Source organism: Idiotropiscis lumnitzeri, chromosome 19 (assembly GCF_059441095.1).
Source record: "Idiotropiscis lumnitzeri isolate Australia: NSW breed Sydney's pygmy pipehorse chromosome 19, RoL_Ilum_1.0, whole genome shotgun sequence".
NCBI lineage: Eukaryota > Metazoa > Chordata > Actinopteri > Syngnathiformes > Syngnathidae > Idiotropiscis > Idiotropiscis lumnitzeri.
The window spans coordinates 12443718-12468220 of NC_142409.1; the positions used below are offsets into that span (position 1 = coordinate 12443718).

Genomic DNA, 24503 nt, shown 5'->3' on the forward strand with positions numbered 1-24503 from the left:
TCCCGAACGTTACGGAGGTCACAACTTCCCGCTGCCCGTCGTTAATTCATCTTCATCTGCAGGAGAGTCTGAGCAAAAGATGAAGCTGATTGCTCACCAGAGACCTTCATTTCTTTTTCGGGGGTGGGCAGTCAATTAAAAAACTTAAATAGGCAAAGTTTGAAAAAGTTAGCGTGTTGATTGCACAGGCTTTCTGTTGTTTTCCAAAGAGTTTCCTGGGCGGTATAATCACCTCGCTAATATGCGCGGGCTTTTATCCTGACACTCGCATTAATCAAGTGGTGCTGCTGAGCGAGAACGGATGATTGGGACAATAAGTGGTGCGTGTCATCCAAACAGCCATTAAGTGTTTGGACACTGCACCTTCATTACCAGGCCAACCGGGCCGCCGCAGTGTTTGACACAAATTTGTTTCTTCTCGTCGATCGCACGCATCCGGGAAATCACGAGCGGGTCATACGAGGTGTGTCCGAAAAGATCCAGGAATGAAGTCATAAAAAAAAAAGTTTTTTTTGTTTTTGTTTTTCCTTTCTGTGCAAACCAAACAATCAAGCAGCACGGCGACAAAGAGATCCAGTCCCGTTTGCCCCCACCTCAAATCTCCATTACCATGACAACACCCTGAGCATCTGACAGTTCCTGGCCGAGAAGACCGTTGACGTGCTGGTGTAACCTCGTTAACCACCTGTGATTTTTTTCCCTCTTTCCCAAGATCAAGACGCTCATAAACGCGTGAAACCCCAGTGGGTTTCTTCCCCAGGGAAAACTTTCTAGTTTAGATTTGGCAAGTCTTGAAACTTTTTGGACACACCTTATATGTGAGGGGAAAAAATTAGAATGCGAGGATAAAATTGCCGGCAGCAGAAACATGGCAGATTAAACTCGTCTGTCTGGCTGAAAATTGTCCGGCGGTGGGAAACAAACGGCCTCTACATGAGCTGATGGGCGCCATTCGTCAGAGAAGATTGAGGAGGCATTGTGGAGATGGCCCACATCTCCATAAATCACCTTGACAATTGACTTAAGATGCAAGTCTGCCATAAACAGCCCATATAGACCCCCCCCCCTTTTCCCAATTTTCGGTCCCTTCCAGCAGACTCCCAAAAAAATAACAACGCGATGCATCGTGCATGACATGCGATGTTGCGTACACTTTCGATTAAAGCGATAAAGCCAATTTGTCGCAAGTTACATGACATGTTCTTTGTTGCTTTCTCACGAAGCGCCACTTATCTCTGCAAACAGCCCGTTTTCTTTGACGACCCGATGACTAAATCTCTTAAATTTTCTGACGAGATGCCTTTACAAAATGTTTACCTTTATAAACATAATAATGCTCGCTTTTGATGGAGTGAGCAAAACACCGCTACCTTGGAGTCCAAAGAGCAGAAATATTAATCTGGCGTGAAATCGTCACCGCTTTACTATTGCGCCACGGACCAGTACCGACTCACGGCACATTTGTTACCAGTCTGAAGTCAAAATATTTACTGCTTCACATGACACGGGTGGTTAATTCATTTTAGAGCTGCACGACTGTCCATGTTTCAAAATGCGATGCAACATTAATTTTCTAGGAGGCCTCATTATTACATTGAAATGATTTTTTTCCCGTAACTTTTGTCGACATACCCCAACCTTTTTAAGTCTCTTTTGATGGAGTTGTATTGTCTCATGCGGCTGTCACTTGAAAATGGTGGACCTTCACCCACCCTAGCTTCAGAGTCATGGGAGGAGCCAATTGCGTGAGTGGACGTGGATAAAGACCAAGTTCCATAGATCTGTATACGTGTGACTCTGCCTGACCAACTGAGGGCATTTTACGGTGCGTGTTAGCGCCCTCTGTTGGTAAAGTTCAAGACTACAAAGTACTGCAGAATTGACCGGTCTGAGCACTCGTGTTGGTCACGGTTGGAGACAGACTGGTATTTACGTTGCGGGAAAAAGCTGGTTAAAAGGGCCGCCCTCCATGATGTCATAGTCAAATGTCACGTGACCAAGTCCAGAATCAGACGTGACGTTCGAGAGCCATAAACTGGGGTACCACTGTATCTGTATGCAAATGATTAAAAGTCAATATTCCATGATATGGCCATTTAAGTTCAAATGGAAAACAGTGCGGCTGCTTTGTCTTAGCACGCCAGCGCCGACGCGTTGATGAGTGATGTTTTACAACAGCGGGGCATCTTCGCTTTCGGCAGCTCAGCGTGTGGTGTTTGCGTGGCTTCCGCCAGATGTTGACTTCTGTGCGGCGCAGATGACAAACTTTGACAAATCCGCCATCCAGCACTCGGCGGGCTTCCGCTTTGCTTTGTTTGCACGCGGCGCCGCCACCTCGCATGTCGCATGTCACGCTTCCCGCGCGTCAACACCAAACACTTTAACAGCAGCCACAAAAGACGACATGTCAGCTAATAACAAAAACGGAAGAAAGATTTATGCAGGAACCGGGATTAAAGTCAGCCGTTTACACCCAGAGAAATCATTTCGATCACTTGTTTATTTTAATAAACCTTTTGTTGGCTCAGAGGCTCCTCAAAAAGTCAATAACTCTTTTTCCATGATTGCACTTCATTAGGAACATGAAAGAATTAAGCAAATAACATTTTCTGGGCACATTCACATCCCGTGTTCACTGAATAGACGTTTCGATAAAAAATAGTATCCGTCGTTTTGTCAAAAGGACCCCAGCGTGTCCAATTTGAGCAACAAAATTCACTTGAAAGATGCTTCAAAACGCAACAGGACGTACATCAGATGCAAGTGATGCAGGAGATAAACGTGCGGGTCCCCTGTGAAAGGCGTGCATGTGAGCGTGTCCGTATCGCGTTTCATTGCTAGCGTTCCTGTAGGCCAAGTTTGGTGATACCCGCACGTCACGAGTCGTAGAGGAAAGCGAGCAGTGGGAACTTGTCCTGAGGTCACATCACAAACCCGTGTTAGCAGTGCCAGAAGTACAAAAGAGATGTACACGTGTATGCAACAAGGACAAGTACAACCAAGTACTCCTTGGGTACAAGTTGAGGCAAACTTTGTTGCTCAAGGCCCACAATTCACTGTTTTAAATTATGCGCCAGGTTATGAAATTGTCAGTTGTGTAAAATGTGTAAAAGAATTCCTGCTCATCTAGCCCTTTATGTAATCAAATATATTTTTGAATATCATGTATAGTTCATTTTTCATAATTAATCACCCAGTTATTTAATTTGAATTTTATTGCTACTCCCTATATCTTATATAGTATTATTTTTATTTTATTAAACGTGATGAATTTATAAAAAAAGATTAAGACATCAATTTTAGAAAAAAAAACAAACAAACAAATGAACGCAACAAATACCTCAGGTCTCTCAATTATTTCGATTTTCTTTTGGGCCGGTTTGATGTATGGAGCGGGCCTCACGTGGGCCGCCTGCTGTACTTTGCCCACCCTTTCCTTAAAAGCTAAGGACAATGTTGTTATTTCTACACGTGTCCTTGACGACTTGAATGGAAGCAGGAAGTGAATCAATCCCAATTAATTGAGCAGTGGAGGTCCCGGTGTCTCTTACGGGATGTAATTACTCGGTGTAATAGACGGAGCCTCAGCCTGCGTCACTGATTGCTTTCTTCAAGCCAGCCACAAATCATTCGGTGAGCTTGCAGTCCAGTCCGTTGCAGCAGCTGCTTCATTCAAATGGAAACTCACAAATGCGCATCAGCCTTCAATGAGTTTGGACCCACTTGATCCAAATAAGGATCGTGCCATGCACAAAAAAGGGAAGAAAAACCAAAACAAAACAGGGCCGTGTCCCTTTGGGTCCGTTTGGGGAGGCCAAACACAAAGTATCAAAGCTTCTCAAACCTCGCTCGAGCACCTGTGTGCTCTTTTCATGTGTCTTTCAAGCGAACGTTGATGTTATTTTTTTATTTTTGTCGCTCGGGATGTTGTTGCAACATGAACCCGGCGGTAAGTTGATCCATCCTCAGCCTTCAGAGCTTCCAAACAAAACGCAACCCCTGCGGAAAAGCTCACAAAAAAAATAAATAAATAAAAAAATCATCGTCAGCAAGCCCCTGGAGCCAATGTTTTATTTGTCATCGCCATGACGACCTGCGCGGCGCGACGCCGGGGTGTCCAATAACAAAAGCATCATCAAAGAAAACCAACACAACAGGAGATACGTGACAGGTGTTCAGTTTCCCGATTCACCTGAAGCGCTGCATTGACGACTGAGTTTCATTTCTTTGAAACCCAAATCAAGTTTTCCCATTACAATGCATGGAAATGCCTTTTATCCCTTCCGGCCCAGCAAGAAAACCAGAATTGGATATTTCCCGTACATCCACGTTGTGGTGACGCAATCTATCGTCAATGAGATCAGAGCTGACTTTGGGTGAGATTTGCAGGGTCTGCCCTGGATTGGTCGCCATTTCCTGGCAGGGCACATGTAGACAAACAGAGTATATATCTAGATGCGTGCTTTTGGAATGCCGGGGACAAAACTCACTCAAGCTCCGAGACAACATGCAGACTCCACACCAAAGCCGAAATTCAAACCCAGAACTTTGGAGTCGTGAGGCAGACACCACCTCGCCATTAACACACCGTGCTACCACTTTGTTCTTAATTTCAAATCAGAGCACTTAAAAGATTCAAGCGAGGATCTTATACCAGACTCCAAAGTCACCGTGGAAGATACTTAGAACCTGGTTGCGTTCCAAAATGTTTTGCCTCTGACTTTTTTTGGAATTAAGGTTCTCGCCACCCAAATCAGGTTCGAGCTCAACAGCTTGGCCGCACGTGACCTTGACTCTGAGCCTGATTTGAATGAATTAGCGAGAAGAAGACAAGCTAAAACAAGAAAGCCACTTCAGAGTCGGTGACGAGTGCGCTGACCCCGCGTGGCTTAATGGAACTCCTTTTTAGTATTCAGCACGTCGCTTGGGGAAAGTGTTGATGCCACAACAGCCTCACGGCGGAGAGTCGTTTGGGAGGTTGTGGCGGGGTCACGTCGGTGCCTCATCAATCGGCCGCACAATGAAATCTTTCTCCTCAGAGGCGGCGGACTTGGCATCGCTGCCTGGTGTCTCGGAGGCTGCAAAATCGAAATTCTGCTGCCCCCCTTGGCTGCCGTGGTTACAGAGCTCCTGACCGCCTCTTCCTCCCTCCACCATCCAACCCACAGAGAAATTCTCCTTCGTCACTTTCTAAACTGCTGAGAGGCAACGTCAACAAAATGAAATGGTTACCTTTTTGATAAATGGACGCTCAACTTCTTTTCTTCGAAATCTTGGCAAAACCAAACCGACGGCACCTCCTCCTTCTTTGCTCGTTGCTCCTCAAATTTCGGGGGATGATGCACACTTCCTCTTGCCGGCTCGCCTCTGCCTGCACTGACTGCCTTCCCGGCGCTCCTCATCCTCCTGCTGCCCTCGCCCTCCCTCCTTCTTCCCTCCTCCCTCCTCCCTCCTCCCCCCCTCCGCCTGTAACCCTGCTGCTGCTCGCCTCATGAATGTTTAGACACGCCAATTGCAGCTGAACGGCACCAAATTAACCCGCGGGATTGGAAATTCGCTCACTCCCGACTCACTTTCGCCCACTTTTAAGATTGTTCTTAAGGTTCTCCCTCACCCCCACGTCTCGGTGGCTGTGACCCCGTTGAGAGGTGCAATCGCGCCTCGGCGAGGCGAGTGATTGCTTTATCGGGCCGCTCCCTGCAGACCAGCATGAGGAAATGAACAAACATGAGCATTAACCAGAAATATGTTTGATGAATAAGTAAATGTTTACTACCCGCGGCCCTCCTCTGATGAATCATTTATTGTCCGCAAATGAGTCAAGCTGTTGAACAAATTGAATCATTAGGACTCAAGTCACGAGCTTCTTTACAAAGCTCAAAGAGAGAAACGAAAAAAAAGTCCACGGCAGGTGTGGGCAAACTACGGCCCGGGGGCCAGATGCGGCCCGTTGAACGTTTTAATCCGGTCCGCCGAACTTGGAAAAAAAAGGCATATATATTTTTGTAATGCTTTTGTTCACTTTCATTTCAAATTAAATGTATTTTTTTGCAATATTCATCAGAAGGCCATATTTGGACGAATGGATCTGCTTAGAAGAAATTGTAAAGAAATGTTTTGGCTTGACTGGTTGCGATAAGTACGGTCTGACATTTCCCAAAAATAGTCCAATTGTCCAATTTGCATTTGCGACTATTTTGATGCGATGCTGTGGCTTGCCAACATCGATGAGCTTTTGGGCATGTGAACGCCCTCAAAAAGACGATTTATTTCCATCAATGTTCTCCAACTCCAAATGATGTTGGAGTAGGCGTCTTGAAATAAAGCTGGTGTTCCTGCAAGGTAGCGACGAGCTTCTTAGTGGCGTGCGGCCAGCGTCTTGTGTTCCGCCGCTCTGTCTCCGTTGTTCTGGAGAAAGCTCCCTGGCGTCGCGCCGGGGAGGTGATAGCAACGCGCCGTTAGCTTCCAGGCTCTGCGCCAACGCCATTTAGCAGCGTGACACAGGTAAAAATGGATGCGGGTGATACTTTTTCCCAACGTGCGCAAAGAATTATTTGGACAATGGACATGGCATCAGAACTCAACGGAACCAAAGTGATTAGATGGAACGTAGGGTGACTTTTTTTTTTTTGCAACGTGGGAGCAAGCTGGAGTCACAAGAGAAAACCCCCGAAGAAATATTTAACACCAACTGACGCCCGCTCCCCCTGGAGGGTCCGCAACAATTTGGACGTCTTTGCCGCCCTGACAGCGAGAACGAGGCTCTCTCCTTCTCTCCAGTCGTAAAGCATGAGGCTAAAATGTTGCGTATCGATCGTCCGTGCTCTCATGTTGATTTTAATGGGCTGTCTGGCAGCTGGTGGATGCGGCGCTTCAGGAATGAAAAGGAATTAAGAGCAAAGAAGAATCCAATGCGCGAGCTTCCATTGTACCCGACGCTGTCGGCAATCAGCTTGAAGCACCACAGCGATCGATTTACCCAAAACAAGACCACTGACGTTCGGGCCGTGTGCTGGTGAATTTTTTTTTTTTTTTTTCTCAACAAAATTCTAACAAGTATGAAATGTTGTTGAGTGTAAGCAACACAGCTGGAGGACATTGATGGGATTATGTAAACAAGGCTGCCATCTGCATGCTGGCAAACCTTTCTCAATGAAAACACTCCAAGTGGATCACCAGGCTGGATTTTTTTCAAGCGTGTGTGGGGGAAAAAAAAAAGATGAAGCGAAAAAAAAAAAAGTCTGTGGACTGGACTTGATTCCCGTGATGCTTTGTGGCGCAGCCAGCCGGTGAGCCATTGATTTCTGCGCTTTAGCCTCAGGAGATGAGACAGTTTGCATGTTTGGCCTCCAGGAGCAATAAATCACGTCGATCAGCCGCCATAATAAGGCCATGTCCACGCATCCACCGCGGAGCCTTGCGAAAACAATTAAAGACAAAGAAGAAGAAACATCAAGTGGGCCAAAAGGCTTCATGAGGCTGACAAGTGTAACTACATCAGGGGCGGGCAAACTTTTGGATTCATGGGCCACAAGGGGTTGTAAAATTTGACAGAGGGGCCGGACCAGGAGCAGATGGATGGAGTGTTTTGGTAACGTCACTTCATGTGAGAAAAAAATACATATCGTATATAGCCAAAATATGCTTTCATTCGAAATGAAAATAAACAAAAGCATTGCAACTAAATATCTGTCTTAGAGTGCGCCTCCTAGTGGTGACACATCAGAATTACAGGGAAAATAAAACATGAACAAGGTTTATTCATTTCATTTTTTCAAATTCAGTGGGCCGGATTAAAACGTTTAACGTGCCGCATGTGGCCCCCGGGCCATAGTTTGCCCATGGCTGATCTACATTGATTATTATATCGTATTATTCAGTCATGTATAGCAAATCCTAATCTGCTGTAAGCACACTCACGTCAGGACTAATTCTTCATATACTTGACAAACATCAAAATATGTGGCGTCCTCATTTTGTCATTTTTTAAAAATATTTTGGGAATCAATGCACAACGGCAACGCATCTGGAGAGTTACGTTTTCAAATAGCAAATAGTTGTTAGCAAGTAGCATTGAGTTAACTGGTGCCGTTATTGCGATGACGATATTTTATCAATATATTGTGCCGCCCCTAAAGCATAAAAGAGTACACGACTAACTATGTGAATAATTTCTTCCAAATGCGTTTGGAACGCTCAAATAAACAAAAAGTGCAAACATGCCGCGCCGACTTTGTTGAATTGTTGACTGTCGAGAGGTGTCAATGCTGGGTGCATGATTTATGTGTTTCGACCATCTTCTCGGCAGCGTCGCATCTATTTTTAACAATTAGTAAGTATTCCTTATGTTCCTCTTGTCCTGCACGCTCTTGTTGAATAATTTGGGCGCGGAGACAACTTGAGTGCGAGGCCGCCGAGGTTTGATCGTGACGGGCTTCGCCAGCTAATCTATCTCCAAAGCCTAACGTGCAATTGCATGTCAGTCACAGGGCCAGTGGAGTGGATTGTCTCGAAAAAGACGCGTGAGTGCGCCCCAGGTGGGCTCTGTGCGAGATTTTGCACGACAAATCCCACGCGGGCCAATGAAAAAAAAAAATGCAATCTAAAGTATTGCATCAGTCGAGCGAAAAAAATTCGACAGATTCTCCAAGTCTGTCTGTTTGTCAAATCCAACTTGCAGATGACAAACGGCATCGCAAAGGACCACAATGGATTTTCTATCATGGGGAAGGCATCATTAGGCAGACCTACCGTACATTTTTGGAACTCGCTTGACATAAGGTCAGCAACGCAATGCAAACATTTTCTGCAGAATCCTCACCCTAACTTTTCTTTGTTTGTGAGATGATCTTGTTTTGCACTAAACCCAAACGACTGTGTAGGCGGCACGGTGGCCTCATAGTGCAGCGGTCGTGGGTCCGGTGTGTGGTGTTTGCATGTTCTCCCCATGCCTGCGTGGGTTTTCTCTGGGTACACCGGTTTCCTCCCACATTGCAAAAACATGGCAGGGTGATCAAACACTGGAAATTGTTCCTTGGTATGAGTATGAGCACGGATGGTTGTTTGTCTCTGTGTGCCCTGTGATTGGCTGGCAACCAGTCCAGGGTGTACCCCGTCTACTGCATCGGGCACCCCCGCGACCCTCGTGAGGAGAAGCGGCTTGGAAAATGGATGGTTGGGTGGACCTTTTGGGAAAACTGGATCAACAACCAAGCCAACCCCCCCAACACCCCCGCATGTCCCTTCTGGCCGCCTCCAGTTTGTCGTGCGGAGGTCGCGAGCCAACAGGATTGGAGGGCGAGTCCGTGGTTGTGTTGAGCTCCTCCTGGGATAGCCCAGCTTGGTTTTCTGGCTCCGCTTCAGACGCCGCTCTGGAGAGCTTCTGTGTGCGTTTGTGCATCTGCCACTTGCTCCCCGGGGAAGCGTTGCGCACAGACTTTAACCTCTTTCCAGTGCCACAACGGGAGCCACCCGGGACAATTTGCTCACTCGTCATGATTTTTGACGGCTTTACCGCGTTTTGGAGATTCCAAGAGCTAAAAAGAAGTCGGCAGGTTCTAGAGAATTCTCCGTTTGGGCTTTGGTACTCTGGAATGCTCAGCTCGTGGAAATTCACGTTCAGATGTCGACTTAAATATTTCTCAACTTCAGCATCCAGTTAAACCGCACCAAGTACAAACAAAGTGCTCATTTCACACTCGATTGCCGGCGAATGAGGAACTTGCCTTTTGGTGGATTACCGGCCAGAACACACACGCACAGATTTTCCATCAGTGATATGAAACATGTTTAACATTTACGATTGCCGGCCCCAACTGTTTTCTGGGCAGATCAGCGAGGGAAAAAAAAAAAAATCCTACCTAACTCTAAAACCTAATTAGGCTGACGCGTCCGATAAACGGGCCTTTGCTGAGTTTGATTAGATTTGGAGAAAAAAAATAATCACCCGAGCCTTGATTATTGGCAAGCGTGTAATCGAGTTTAAAACAAAAATAAGCCTCATTCACATCGGTGAAGATCTTTTACCGATCCCGTCCAAATTTCTACTTTCACCGACATCGCCGTGATCGCCCGGTCGTCGGTGTTGTATTCTCGTCAGGTGGTTGAAATCTGATCGATTCCGAGTCATAAAATGTGCGGAGATTCGCGCGTTTGAAAGCAACGTCACGCTCGGCGTCGGTCTTTGATTTGAAGTTAGCGCATAGTTAAGGAAGGAGCGCTCTAACGAGGCCGAATAAGAGAAACCGACGATGCCGCCGCTCAGTCGTCGATATTTGGTGTAATTACATCCTGAGAGGAATACGTGTGAGGTTTTTTTTTTTTTTCCCGGGAAGAAGAAGAAACGAGAGAAATCTTTTTATTTCTTCCCATCCGCGGCTGTAATTATTCGTAAACTCCTTCTCACACCTCCTCCCCCGTGGCAGGAGATTGACGGGAAAATAAAGGTTGTTGTTGTGATGCCGGCGCGCTTCTTGTGCAATTAGAACAAATGTCAGACATGTAAGAAGAAGAAAAAGGAGGCGCTAATTGAAAACATAAAAAGATCCCTCAATTAACTCCGGAGGCGAGTGAGCTTGCAGAGGCGAATTATTTGCATTGTTAGGCGGCAGGCAAATTGCCGAATGTGCCGTACGACGAGCAGAGCAACCTCGGTGGGGAGTCGCACCCAACAACATCAAAAGCAGAAAAGCAGATAGCGCCGCCATCAATAGGCTCTAATTCACCCAGAGCTGACGCTTTGAAGGAGACGCAAACATTTTTTTTTTCTTTTTCACAATTTACAACAGAGTCAGTCTTAATAATACGTCTGTGGCATGTTTTTTTTCCTTTTTCAAAATAGCCCAGAGATCAACAATGGTGAAAATGTCTTGTTTTAGGGGTGGTTCAATCTGTCCTCTGCAAAGAGCCACACTGGCACATTTTTTCATGGTGGCTAGTTTTTACTTTGGTTGTGACTTTTTTTTTAATTAGTTTTTTGAAATTTGCTTAGTTTTGAGAGCAGGTTTGTTTCTTTTTATGTTTTCAAAAATAATTTGTTTTAGTTTTTTTATTAGTTTTAGTATTTTTTTAATGTATTTCTTTTATTGAAATTCATATTTTTTATATATTATAGATTATATTATATATTTTATTTATTATATATTTTAGATATATATATATAATATATATTTATATATATATATATATATATTTTTTTTTTTTTTTCAAAAATGCTTCATTTTATTATTACTATTATCAGTCTTAATATGATTTTTTTTTTTCAAGTTTTATTTTTTTTTGTGACTATAAAAATACGGAACAAAGTCCAACAAATTAACTGTTGCATAAACTCCAATTCTCAATCCAAATTAAAATAAATATGACCTGAAAATACATAAAATGAACATCAAAAGCTCATGTATGATATTAATGGGCAAAAAACCTTTTTGCTGTAGTTTATAAGGTGCAGTTATTTCTTTTTTTCCCCTTTTTTTTTAAAGCAGTTTTGAGTAATTTTGTTCATTTTTCCGCACGACAACAACCTTGTCAACAAGCAGCGTGCTCGCTTATTCTCAATTTTTGCTTGCTTCTATTTGCGAAAGCCAAGAAAGCAAAGCCCAGCGTGAGGAAAACAAACAAGCAGCCACGGCGACGGCAACATTTTTCCAAACTGTAAACACCAATAGCCAACCTACAATTTCACGGGCCAATCAAGTAAATGTCGTACATCAGAAGCTAACGCGGTTATCTCACATCAAGCCAGCGCCGCAATGTCGCAATTGCATCACGTTAACGCTTCATGCAACATTTCATCAACAAGTCGCCAAAATACACTTCAAGTCCCCGCAAAGTGAAATCATTGATTTGTTTGCGCACACGCATACGTGTTTGAAGATACATTTGCAGAGACGATCTGGTTGTGAATGTGGGGATAAAGTGCTTTTCATCATTTCCTTTTTTCTGATTGTCGGCCCTGAAATGGAACGACTGAAATAAAAGAAGATGGATGAAGACACCACCAAGTAATAAAAACACCAAACCCCCAAAAAGCCACATAAGGTAGAAAAATCACAGTTGTACTAAGACCAAATAACAGCAATTTGTTTGTTTGCCACCATTAAGTGACATTCTCGTGAAATGTCTCCTTAAAATTGCTGCGGCCATCGGAGGAGAACCTCCTCCTGCCTTGTCAAGAATACAATCCGGGAAAAGCAATCTGCCTTCGTCTTCCGAAAAGCGGGAAGCGGCTCGCTCACCTGTGGAAGGAAAATGACGAGCGTCGGTGTCACATGACTCATTTGACACGTTTGCACGTGTGTGCTCACCTCAGCAGAAAAACAAAATCCATTCCTTGCTGGCTCCTCCGTGTGGATGTTCTGTTTTTACCCGCGCCACATTCGCAGGTGACCTTTCCCAGGCGGGAATAATCACGCTGACATTTCCTCCAATCAGCCGCTCAGCGTTTGACATCCCACCGGGGCACGCGGGACGGCGCCAACACGAGCGCTAACGAGCCTGACGACACTCGTTCACATGCAAATGACAAGAAATGAAGGACGCGGACCTCCGTGGCGGGTGCACTCCCATTCCATCGGAAATGTCGCCATCTATTTGAGGAGTTTAAGACATTCGGCAGCTAAAATGAGTGAACTTCAATTCAGCGTTCTTGCTGAGGGGCTCAACTGCCTTTCTGCCACTCTTCCAGTGTCTCTGTCGCCACCTGCTGATGACACCCGAAGTGCAGCGAAAACTTCCAACTGCGATCAATTGGAAAGCATCGTCTTGCGTCTCATGTTGGGAATTTTGCCATTCAGCTCTGTTTATCCGGTTCTTGTCCGGTGCACCGATTTGCTAGCTAACAGCCAATCACGATGCTCATTTCGCCGATTGTACATGTTGAATGGAGAGGCCTTTAAGAATCAAAACACCTGGCAAACTGTTTGAGGGGAAAAAAAAGTCCGTATTTGTCTCCTTTAGAGTTTGAACTCAATTGGCGAGTGAGCGAGCAATCGGCCAATCAGAAGAGTTCCTGCTCTCACCTGCCACGCTGATGAGCTCCTCAGAAGCAAGCCATCGTGGAGCTGCGATGAAAGCAGACTTCAGGTGACCACAGGAGCTTGGCCGAGTTCCGCGGGAAGTTAATGTGGGATGACGACGATGCGCGGGAGACGCTTCTGGAGGGAATGTCGGGACTCGGCGTGCTGATTGGCTCTGTCGGCTTCCCGCTCAGGACGGTTGATTGAAGTGGATTCCATCGTCTTCATTCCCCGCCTGACCTAACGGGGAAAACGCATGAAAGAAGACCCAATTTGACAGCATGTGTCAGGTGCGTCCTGGAGCTTGTTTACTGGACAATAAGGCGAAAAAGCCAGCTTGGAGTGCTTTCCGAAGAGAATCAAAGCCATTAACGCTTGTTATTGAGTCTTTGAAATGGAATGGAAGTCCATTTGCACATATTGGAGTGCTTTCAAAATGCAAATAAAATCCATTTCCGCATGTTCTAGTGCATTTCAAATGGAGTCCAAATCCAGCCACTTGTGTGTTCTAGTGCTGTGGTTGCCAAACTTTTTTTTTTTTTTTGGGCCATTTGAAAAAAAGAACTCAAAGTGCCACCAACATTGGCAACGTTAAAATACAGCCGAGGGGAACTAAAACTGAATTGTTCTTAACAATTCTACTGTTTCATTCCGTATGTTCTCGGGTCTTTTCTAATGGATTACGAATCTCGCCACTCATCTTCTTGTACCTTTGGAAATGCAATCAAAATGTGCACATCTAATGACTTTCGAATATAGAATGCTGATGCTTCTTAAGCAGAGTAGAATTCATAATGTTCATGTCGTCGTACCCCGACTAAGAAATGAAATCCAAGCCTCAATCTGCACAAGTGGCGGATGCACAAGAACCAGGATATGACCGGCAAACAAATCATCCGAGAGGAAGTGAGCAGTAGTTGATGTGCCGCTGCTGTCAGTACATCCCGCCTGCCAGACATCAGCCGAGCGGAAGCAAAGTCCACTCAATCAGTTTATAACGTGACAATATCACATAAATGGCAGTTAGTGTTGCGTCTTGATGTAATGCCACACGTCTGTTTCCTCTGCCTGGCTGACATGCTGCAAAAGGCACATTTTGTGATCACCGCCAAAACCACCACCAGGGAAATGCATGACAGCATTTAGATGCGCCGTTGAAACACTTCTGTCGTCATCAATTGCTTGTAGACGCTGTCTTTAAAAAAAGTGTGTCTGTTAGTTTTGATAACCATACTTGAAATAATAATAATTCATGCTAGCATGTTAGCTGTTAGTCTGATGTCGGGCTGCAATCGTCCAATATGATGTTCCTTCGAGATTCTTCGGAAAATTCTATCAAACGATTGCAAATTGGCATTAAAAAAAAAAAAAATACATTTTTTGCATGGTTGACACCAGATCTCCCAGAGCCGTCATTTTGACGGTCTTCTGTTATGATTCTGCGCATGTCACTATACGATGCTCCTGGCCTCTTTACTTTTGCCCAATTTTGTACAGATTTCATCGCCAAGGTGTTATTTTACAATCTGGAGGTAGTTTGGAGTCATTATCCCAACAGCAGCCGTCAGTTTGACAGCTGTACTTTACGTTGTGCTTGCACAGCACCGCCGCGTTTCCAGAAATGCTGCTCATCTATAAAACACTCTTATCGTGCAGATCTATTTCAAAATGTTGACAAGTCTGAGGATGAATTGTTTGTGTGACATGCAGCGAGTCCGAGGTAAAAAAAAAAGGGTCCTGAAACTTTAAATTGGCTCCTCCCACTACTCAACCCACCGATGTCCGCGTATGACTATATTTTGGAACATTTAATTAGCATAATAGTGCCAATATGATAGCATTGACTGTATTGCGATGCAAAACACGGTGTATTTGAGCGCATTAAAAAAAGTTGTAAAATGTAATTTGCCCCTCCAACAATGTCCATCGTCTTGTCTGTGAACATGCAATCACGCGGCGCGACTGAAATGATTGTGCTCCAACCAAATGATTGTGCTCGTATGGTTTTCAATCCCGCTGCAAGCTGTGCTAATTGACTGCAAAGCTTCTAATGAATTAGCACATGAATTCAACCTTTTTTTTTCGTTCCGCATCGCTGAATACCCGCGCTGCCCTCTTTGTCTGCCGTTCCCAAATGCTCCGAATGTCCCAGTGGCTTTCAGTGCAAACGGAACTTCATCTTTTCCTCTTTCATCTCCGTGGCTCGCTTCTATTTAGCCGGCGTGTTTTGAAACAAAGAGCTGCAAACGTGTGCGTGGATTTCATTTGCGTACGTGCGGGGGCGGCCCAGGTATTGTGCCGGTGCTGAAAAGCGCCTGTCGGAAGCCATCAAATTAATTTTGAATTATTATTAATATTATTATCATTATTATTATTTTTTTTCCCCAAATTCAATGGACAAAAAAATGGGTTATTATAACCATTCCAACTTGCAAAGTACCACAAGATGGCAGTACATCACTTTTTTGCCTTTTAAACAAGAGGACGGCATTATTTTATTATTTGACGTCTTTGGACTGAGCACAGAAATCGCGAATCAGGGAAGCAAATAGTTGTTTGCGACGGAGTCGCCTGTCGTCTCGCGTTCTGGTCTTACACTCGCCGCTCATTGTTTTTGGCGACGGCGGCGCGTCAGAGTGGACTTTGCCGAGTTGCTCCCCCGAATCTCAGGAGCTTGGCAGGGAAGACGACGAGGCTCTCTGGCACAGCTGAGGCTTGGAGGTCTGCGCCCAAGATGATTCCAGTCCAAATGTCTCCCTTTTGTGGAAACAAATCCCAGCAGGGAGGCAAAAAGGAGCACAGGCGGCACATTTCTCCCCACTAAAGCCTTTCTTCGCCTTGCCTGCCACTGGAAGGACATGAAAGCTCTGCTTGGCATCCTCACCTCCTCCTCCCCCTTTCTTCTACCCTCTCGCCCACTTGACTGCCCAAGGGGTTGCTTTAGCCCCGCCCCAAAATGTGTGGCATGAACACCGGAAGGCTCCCCCGCCATCGTTGGCTCACGTTCACTCGGAATGAAGTGACTCATGCTGCTTGACGAGCTTTCGTTACCTCCGACGTGAAAACTTCCATCAATCACGAACAAATCACCTGCCCATCTACTCAAACATCCAACCGAGCGTGTTCCACCAAACCGGTAACCACAAAAGCAGTCCAAACATTGGTTCTTCTTTAGCTGACCAAAGACGTCTCCATGCAACTACCTCGACATCCGAACAAGCAACCGAGCGGCGATCCCAACCTACCTGGCTTCCTGCCAAACTAACAAAAAAAGTAGCCATCCACAAAAAGAAGCGTGAAAACAAATTCCCACAGCTGCCACAATGTTTGCTTGCTCGCCGTAACAATTGTTGTAATCATTGTCTAGTGTGGAGAGTCTTAGAAGAGATAAAACACAATCAAGGCTCAAGTCGGAGGGAATTGAAAGCGTTCAAACTCTATTTTCCATCTTTGCGACTTGCTCCCATTCAGCTACGCACACACACACATGCAGAGTCTCTATGAAGTGCAGGGTGAGCAAGAGAAATAATTGTCAGTGTTCCTCTGAGCTGTTTTGTGTCCCTCGGAGAGGCGGACTTGCTGTCAAGTCTGCTTGATAACAACACTCGTTGTTGTCACTCGTGTGCGTTTGTTTGGCCTCTCGAGCGCAAAACGTGCGATTCATTCTTTTGGCGAGCAGACCTTCACAGACTTTTTAGGCCCAAGAGTAATCAGCTCAAGCCTTGACTCGGGAGACGAGAGCGGGATCCTCAGGTGGCCACGTTGCAGTTCTACAGATATTCCACAAGAATTGACGAGCGGTAATATTACTCGTATTGAGAAGTTGTTACCGTTTTTCGCTGCCCCCTGGTGGTCGATGGATCAAACTGGAAGGAGCCTGAACTCATGAAAGAAATCATTAAGGCCGTTTTGACCTGACGAATCAAACCGTTCGGATTGTCTTGGCAAATTGAATTAAAAATGACGACTTTTTATTATAACCGCATATTTTTCTTGACTTCCCACACATTCACACTCAAAGTTTGCCCGAGTTCAAATTTCACATTAGCATCTCATCACACTGCATTTTTTTTTTTCCCCCCACTGCATGCGGTCAAAAGGATGAAATCAATAGCGCGGTGAAAGCCTCCCTCTGGAACCTTCTTTAATTGTCCCCGTGCAGGAAAAGAGCACATTCACGGTGCTGTCAAGAGGACTGCAGAGTAAATACAGCCAGCCGTCCCGCGCACTCCACAATTTATTAGCCTCGCAAACGCACTCGCCGCCGCTCTCCATCACGCAGCAACTCAAGTTTTTTTTCTTCTTTTTTCGTTTCAAGCGACCTAAAAGCGGCTCAGAAGGGATAGCGGCGGTTGCGACATTGACAGTATTTCAAACTGACGTGTCGCCACCGCTCGGGCCCTAATCGGGTCCGCAAGAGCCCACAAGCTGCTGTTCTTGGACTTCATGCACTGTTATATAGACGCAATTTAAGCTAGCATTAAACCGGAGCCGCTCGATTAGCATTTTAGCTCCGTTAGCATGGCAGCCAACTATAAATGAGGATGAGCGCAGACGGCCATGTTTTTCTGGAAGTTTGAAAATCATCTCAGGAGAGCTCATCTCACTTGGAGTGTCTCTCTTGAGGAGATGGACGGCCTCCAAGGAAGGTGGGCGACGGCTAACGAGGCCGAGTCGTAACGAGGTGAGGTCACGCTCGCGCCGGGGAGGAAATCGTTAGCCTCGAGAGCTTCGCTCAGCATCTCCGCTGAGTGTTTGCCAGGATGGAAAGGAGATGTTTCTTTTCTTTCAACTCTGCAATATCGAAATGCAACAGAAGAAAATTCAAATCAAATACAATCGGCTACAATTAAAAAGTGGATTAGCTGTTGACGAGTCACATCATCATTTGTGCCAGACTTGTTTTGCGCGTCTGAGAAGGAAGCAGCTCGACGTGCGTGCATTTATTGATGCGGCACTTTTCTCCCCCGCAGTAGGAAGTGAAGTCCAAAAAGGACGTAGCGTTCCCTGGCAGCGCTCCAGCGGGACCAAATTGGGTGACAAAGTCATTCTGCCAAGTCAGAGTAATTTCCTCCGACTCCTCAATCCAAGAAACAAGTCATTTTGTCACTCTGGTCTTGTTTTATTGAAAGGCTGAGTGCTTGCGCCTTGATTTGCAGGCAAATCAAAACATGTCATGCTTTAAAAAAAAACAAAAAACAAAACATGACAATCATGTCGGCCCGTACAAATTAACTGCACCGTTGTCTTTTTTAAAAAGGAATCTATTGTATAGAATTACAAATAACTCTAAATAGGAGTAGCAATCCTGTTTCATCAATTTGTAAAATATGTCTGAGACAAAAATGTTTGCAAAAGCTGCAGTCGAGAGTAAAGATGACGACAAGCCATTTCCGTCAGAAATTAAACAAAAAATGTTAGCCTTGCTTGCTCCGATTTGTTTGGTGTTCCACATGGTTCAATGTTGGGGCCCCTGTTGTTTTTGTTGCATTTGCCGCCCCAGGATTCCCGCTTCGGAAATATTTATTTTCACCTCGATGACAGCGGATCGATGTAGTGCTTAGCAGAAAGTCAAAAGTCACGTTGAGAAACTATTCTTATCTGCTCGAGCAGCAGGAGTCCTCAAACTCTTACACTAAAATACAAAATATTCATTTAAAAAAATGAGTTGAGTCGCTTGTAAATTTTGTTGTCAAAAGTCAGTCTGACAGACATTTCTAGTCAGCGCTTTAACAGCTAAACTCCTCGTGTCAACTTCGAAACTGTCACGAGTGTCGTGGGCGCGCTGGCGCCTATCCCTGCTAACGTTGCTGCAATTACAAAAAAAAACAAAAAAAAATGTTTTCCTCTGCACTCGAGGAGCCAAATCTTCAAATAGACATGCAAATATTGGAAAGGCGTGTTGAGCATTAGCATGTGGCGAATCACATCACGGCCAACGTCCATGTATCTCGTCACCTCATTAGCGGTGCGAGATGTCAGATAACGGCGTTATTACCCTCGTGTGGCCAGGCGCCTTTTTAGCTCCTACGTGTGTCATATCTTAAATGACGCTTGATTGCGGGAGGCAGCCGGGAAGCAGCTCAAAAACCAGCGCCCGGGTCTCGCCATTATCACCGCGGCGGGAAAGCAAAAAAAGGCCCTGTGGCGATGAGACAAAAGCGTATTTAAGCACAAAATGGGCCAGCCGGGCAAAGGCGGCTGAAAAGTTGCCCGCCTGGACGGGCGTAAGTACGCCATTAGCGGACGCCGCCGCTTTCATGTCTGTCTTCAAGGCGCACGAGACGATAATGAGCGCTCGTATTGGCCGTGGCACGCGCCGGCGGCCTTCCATTAGCGTTGCGGCACTCAGACGATGATGACGACCGGAACAAAACAAAAAAAAAAAAAGAAAGAGGTGACGCTTTAACCACAAAAGCTGCAAACGGGAGACTGGAAGGAAATATCACTCAACACAACGAGATCAGAAAGCGGTCGAGAATATTTGCTGTCCAAATTCTTGTTTGCAAGAAAGATTTCAAGGTCAGTTCTCATCGGCACTCGGACCAGCGAAGTGATTCAACCCACACGTCACCGGAGATTGCGATTTGCAAAAGAAGTCCAACACCTTTTACAATATGTCGGCGAAAAGACGTTTCTCATCGACGCTGGCGTAGCCAAAATGTTCACGTGTCGGAGATCAAGCGAGAAGTGCATCCTTTTACAAAAGACTCCTGAATCAAGATGTTTGCAAAAAGCGCCGATTAAATGCGGAGCTGTCAAACAATTCTTGTCTGCACTCGAGCAGCCACGATCAGCAACAAGACGAGAGTCGAGTCAAAATTCTCAATTCAAAGAATTAAGCAAGAGTAAAATAGTTTAAAAAGGAGTGTTTGTTAGCAAAACCTCCAATGAAATTTCTGACTTTTCAGTTTTCCGGAGCGGCGGGCTGGTCAGAAATGTTACCTTGGAACTAAATGAACACGGCGCCAGCTGTCTCCCGAAATGTGCGGCGGCGGCGGCAACAGCGGCGACATCGCTCCATCATGGCCGCTCACCTGCTGTTCATGAGGTTAACGAGCAAGCCACCGCCATCACGCTGACAATCGGGTGCCGCCGTGACGCAGACGCACGAAGCGGGATCGCTCATCGGCTCATTAGTCCCGCTCACCGGCGCTCTAATGACGCTGGCGGCAGTTGGATGTCGGACGCCGCTCGTTTGCTGCGGACCGCCGGCGTGATGCATGACCACACCTCCCCCGCGTTCACCCGCAGCCGCCATCTTGCAAAGCCATTTAGTGTGCGCCACCTCAGGAAGACCCGAGATGAAGTTCCTGTCAGCTCTCCAGCAGACGAAATCCTCAAATGTGAGACCAAGCAGGAAAGATATCGATTTTGGAAAAGACACGTACGGGAGCACTCGGAACAGCCAAAATCCGTACATGGACTACAAATTTCAGGGACCAACAAGAAATAATATCAATTTGTAAAAGATACCCGAGTCTTGAAGATCTCGATGCAAAACCGCTCTCGACAAGCAAACCAAACCTGAATCTGCTCATCTTCTTCTTCGGCCTACCTTATCATGTGACCCGATGAGAATTCAGGACCACATTCATCCGTAAAATTATTTTTTCTCTCTCTTTTTCCCGTCAGAAGTCATTAGCACCGCGAGATCCCGGCTGACCATCTCCCCCCTCCAAAGTCTCGTTGCACCAACGGCCTTTCATCACCTCTGACATCTTTTCCATATTTCAGCCTAATTGCTCCCACCTGTGCTCGCCACACAGCCTGCAAACGTCGCCGGCCGCGCTTTGATGCCGCCGTGTGCGTATTTGAAGCACTAATGCTAATTTGGCACGTTGCGCTAACGAACGCGGCGAAGATTAGCACCGGCGCGCAGGGCTAAGCCGATTCCTTGAGACGACCCCCTGCTGACAGAATCTCTCACCTGGAAAGATGAAATCAAAAATGTGTCCGCTGGGAAAGTTCATGCGAAAATCTAATGTGACACCTTGCGCTTTTTTTGGGGGAACTTGCCATCGCGCTTTCAAGTCAACTTTGGCTCAACTTGTACTCACTAAAACTTCAAGTTGGCCTGTGAAATTCCAAACTTGATCCCGACCGCTTGATTTGCCTTCCAATGTAGCATCCTGACTCGATGAAATGTGAAATTTGACGAAAAGGGCAATCGGTGAAAACACGATGTGCATGCCAGGCACCCTTGTTGTTTAATGGACGCTGGTGACAGTTCGATTTGGTTGTGTAGCCAGATAGCTCGGAAGTGTCACCGGTCTGCCCAGCTGTTGTGTGGTGTTCCGCAGGGTTAAATTTTGGGGCCCCTGCTGTTTTCATTGTATTTGTTTTTTTTCATCTTGAGAAAGCATGCAATTTCCTTTCCCTGCTATCTATTACCCCGCCAATGGGACACCAATACTTTTATGATTGAATGTTGTATCATCATCATGGCTGTTCTGTGAAAAATGTCCATTTTTTAAAAATGTGCAGAAACCCCATTAACCTAAAAATACAAGAAAAAAGACAGCGACACTTTATAGAATACTAACACAATATTGCAAATTTGAAGACAGCTAAAAACCGTTATACATCTATAATATGCATCTACATTTCTATATTTATTTAATGGAAAGTGTGTTTAGTGTGTTCATCAGTCACATTGTTTTCTGACGAAAGGTTTTGTTTGCTCGATTGTTACTTAATGCCTTTTCCAGCACGTTAGAAAGTAGCGTGAACGTATAGAAAGCTCATTTGTAGTTTGAGCAGCTGCCACGGCGACACAGCGGGTAAACAACAGCAGCCATGTTACGCTAACGAGGACGTTTGCGTCTCTTTGTTTGCGCGGCGTTGCTGAGGTTAAGAAGCCTTTAGGAGAAAACAATGCGGATGAAAAGCAAGCCGGCGATACGAGGAGGAGGAAGAGGGAGCAGCAGGCCGCCTCTCAGGAGCCGCGGGGATTTTTATTTTTAAACCCAGCGCTTGATTGTTTGCTAACGCCGAGATGGAGATGGAGATGGAGATGGCGCGTCTTGCGGGAGTTTTACGCGCAATTCATGATAACGAGCGACACCTGCCTGACTTCCAGCCGCTCTCATTTATTGATTGGATGTCCGATTGTACATTAATGAGGAGCGTGACCTTATTCATGAATCGAAACGCGTTCATTAATTGAGCAAACATTTAATCAGTTTGCACCCGCAACAAGAAACGTCTCTATTGAGTCAAAATGCTTTTATTAATATGCCACACTCCTATTACGTAATTTACGTTTTCATTAACACAACACCCTGCGATTAATTGGTTTTCATTCTTAGGCCGAGTTTGTCCAAATAATTTGAATGCTCTCATTTATATGCCGTGCTGCAATAACGTTTCGTTATCCTTCATATGCCGAGCGCCTCATCATTTCTCACTGCTGCAGCCTGGTGGCGGCCTACTGCAACTGCACTCGGTGGGTAAAGGTGCGACTCTTTGAAACACTGTCAAGTTGATGTCAATACGTTCTATGTAGTAGCGTTAAATTAGCGCAGTGCTTCTCAATTATTTTCTGTTCCGCCCCCCCCAGCAAGAAGAAAACAATTCATGCCCCCCCACCACCACCCACTCTCTTAAATAATAGCATTTTGGTTGCAAAACAAACCTACACCGTAGAGTTAATACTTGTTGCGCACAATGGGCAAGGAGAGCGCCACTGCCAACTAGTGGAGTGGAGGTGCAATTACACTTAATTGTAGTTCAGTGGGAAAAAAGCATGTCCCCCAGGTTCCCGGGCGCCCACCTCAGCATCACATCGCGAACCACTATTTGAGAAGCACTGAGTTAGCGTAACTGTAGTCTGATTACTCGACGGGAGAAAATAAAACTTCGGATTTATCGTAACTAGAGAATGTGCCGAATTTGTGATGAAGTAACGCAAGCTCACATCTCGCCTTCAAAATGAGATGTTTTCCAACATTTTGTGGCATTCTGCTGCCTCCAACGCATCACTTTTGGAAGCCAAACGGGGGAAAAAAAGGATCGTTGACATTCGATTAGGTTTGAATGTTAAGCGACGAAATCGTCTGCGTGACCTCCTCCGTCGCCCTCGGCTTACACTTTTTCCAAAGCTCGCATTCTTGCAACAGCGCCGAAGCAAATCAAAGTCGCAGCGGCTCAACAAAGCGGCGGGATCAGCTCCTTTGTGTTGGCGCCGCCGCCATCTTTGACAGGGGCGGCGCCAAGTCAGCTCACGAGGTAGACGGTGCATTCGGCGACCATAATGGAAGCCGCGGCGCTCGCTCCTCGCAAACGTATTCCGCCCCCTCCGCGGTCGGGATGAGCGAGGATGAAACGCTCCACAAATGGCTGTCGGGCCCAATGTTTACGCCGTGAATTATTGCTGGCATTATCGGGCCGGAGGAGCCGCGCTCGAGTAAGCAGAAGCCACCCGAGCAATCCGAGCCATCGCGGCGGCAATCTCGCCCTCATGCATAATCTCCGCCTCATCCGGGGAAAAGCGCTTTCAATATTTCATTGACGCGCTCGCGCAAATCTCGTCTAAATTGTTTATTGTAAACAAGACGCGTGCTAGACAATTTATTTATTTTTTTTAAATGTGGCGGCTACTCTAATAGATGAAGAGGATAAATTGTGTGACACATTTATCCTCGCTCACAAATCTAATTGTTGACTGTGAAACGCCAAAAGTTGTCGTTTTTTATTTGCGACAATAAAGACGACAAATTGGGAGTGGCAAAGCAGATGCGAAATAATCATCCTAAGTTTGACAGCTGCCGTCATATTATATTAAGCACGAGCCACAAGCTGGATCACATGAAAAGCAACATAAAAAATGTTCTGTTCATGTTTGGCATTAGCGTGCCTGCTGTGCTTTTTTTTTTTTTTTTTTTTTTTCAGCGCAAGGCTTGAGTGCAGACAACTCTTAAAAGCAAACATTAAAAATACACCGCACATATTCTTCGTCTTCGTCTCACATTCAAGCAAAGAAAAAGCACAGAAGCGGTGTGCATATTTTAACACGGCTGTGGGAGGACAGGAACAAGCGCGGACGGTATACGTTGCGAGAAATCATCATGTATATTCACACACGTGATTTTCTTCTTTCTGCTGGGAATGGTCGCCGTCGTCAATCGCAGGACACGTATGGCGCCACAAGTGTTCACGTTCAAATTCAGAAGTTGATTTCATCTTGTAGAAACTGCCGATAGCAGCCACCGATACTTGAGACAAAGATAAATTGGACATTGAGTATGTCCTCCTCGGCACTAGTTGGCGCTATACTGAGGCAGTTTGTCACACTGACAACTCATTTATGTCTTCTTCTACTTCTAAACAACATAAAGACGCCACCCAAAATACGCTTGCAGCCATTTCGTGCAACTTTCTCCCTCCCCGTCAGCTGACAGGCCACAAAATGGCTGCTTGGGCACCAAACGTTCGCGCGTTCCGTCTCATTGAGCGCTCGGCGATAAAAAAAAAAATTGCCAGCCC

General features: G+C 45.7%; 1 protein-coding gene and 2 long non-coding RNA genes across 3 annotated transcripts in view; 2 read left to right on the forward strand and 1 right to left on the reverse strand.

Moving 5' to 3' along the window:
• Nucleotides 1–5363, reverse strand: part of LOC148318654 (cadherin-20-like) — a 36722-nt gene extending 31359 nt beyond the window's left edge. The window contains exon 1 of the mRNA XM_088282626.1: nt 5233–5363. The gene's annotated coding sequence lies outside the window, so the exon portion shown is untranslated. The remainder of the gene's footprint in view (nt 1–5232) is intronic.
• Nucleotides 1–24503, forward strand: part of LOC148318655 (uncharacterized) — a 69627-nt gene that overhangs the window by 28227 nt on the left and 16897 nt on the right. The window lies entirely within an intron of this gene.
• The window catches only part of LOC148318656 (uncharacterized), a 55799-nt gene that overhangs the window by 27612 nt on the left and 3684 nt on the right, over nt 1–24503 (forward strand). The window lies entirely within an intron of this gene.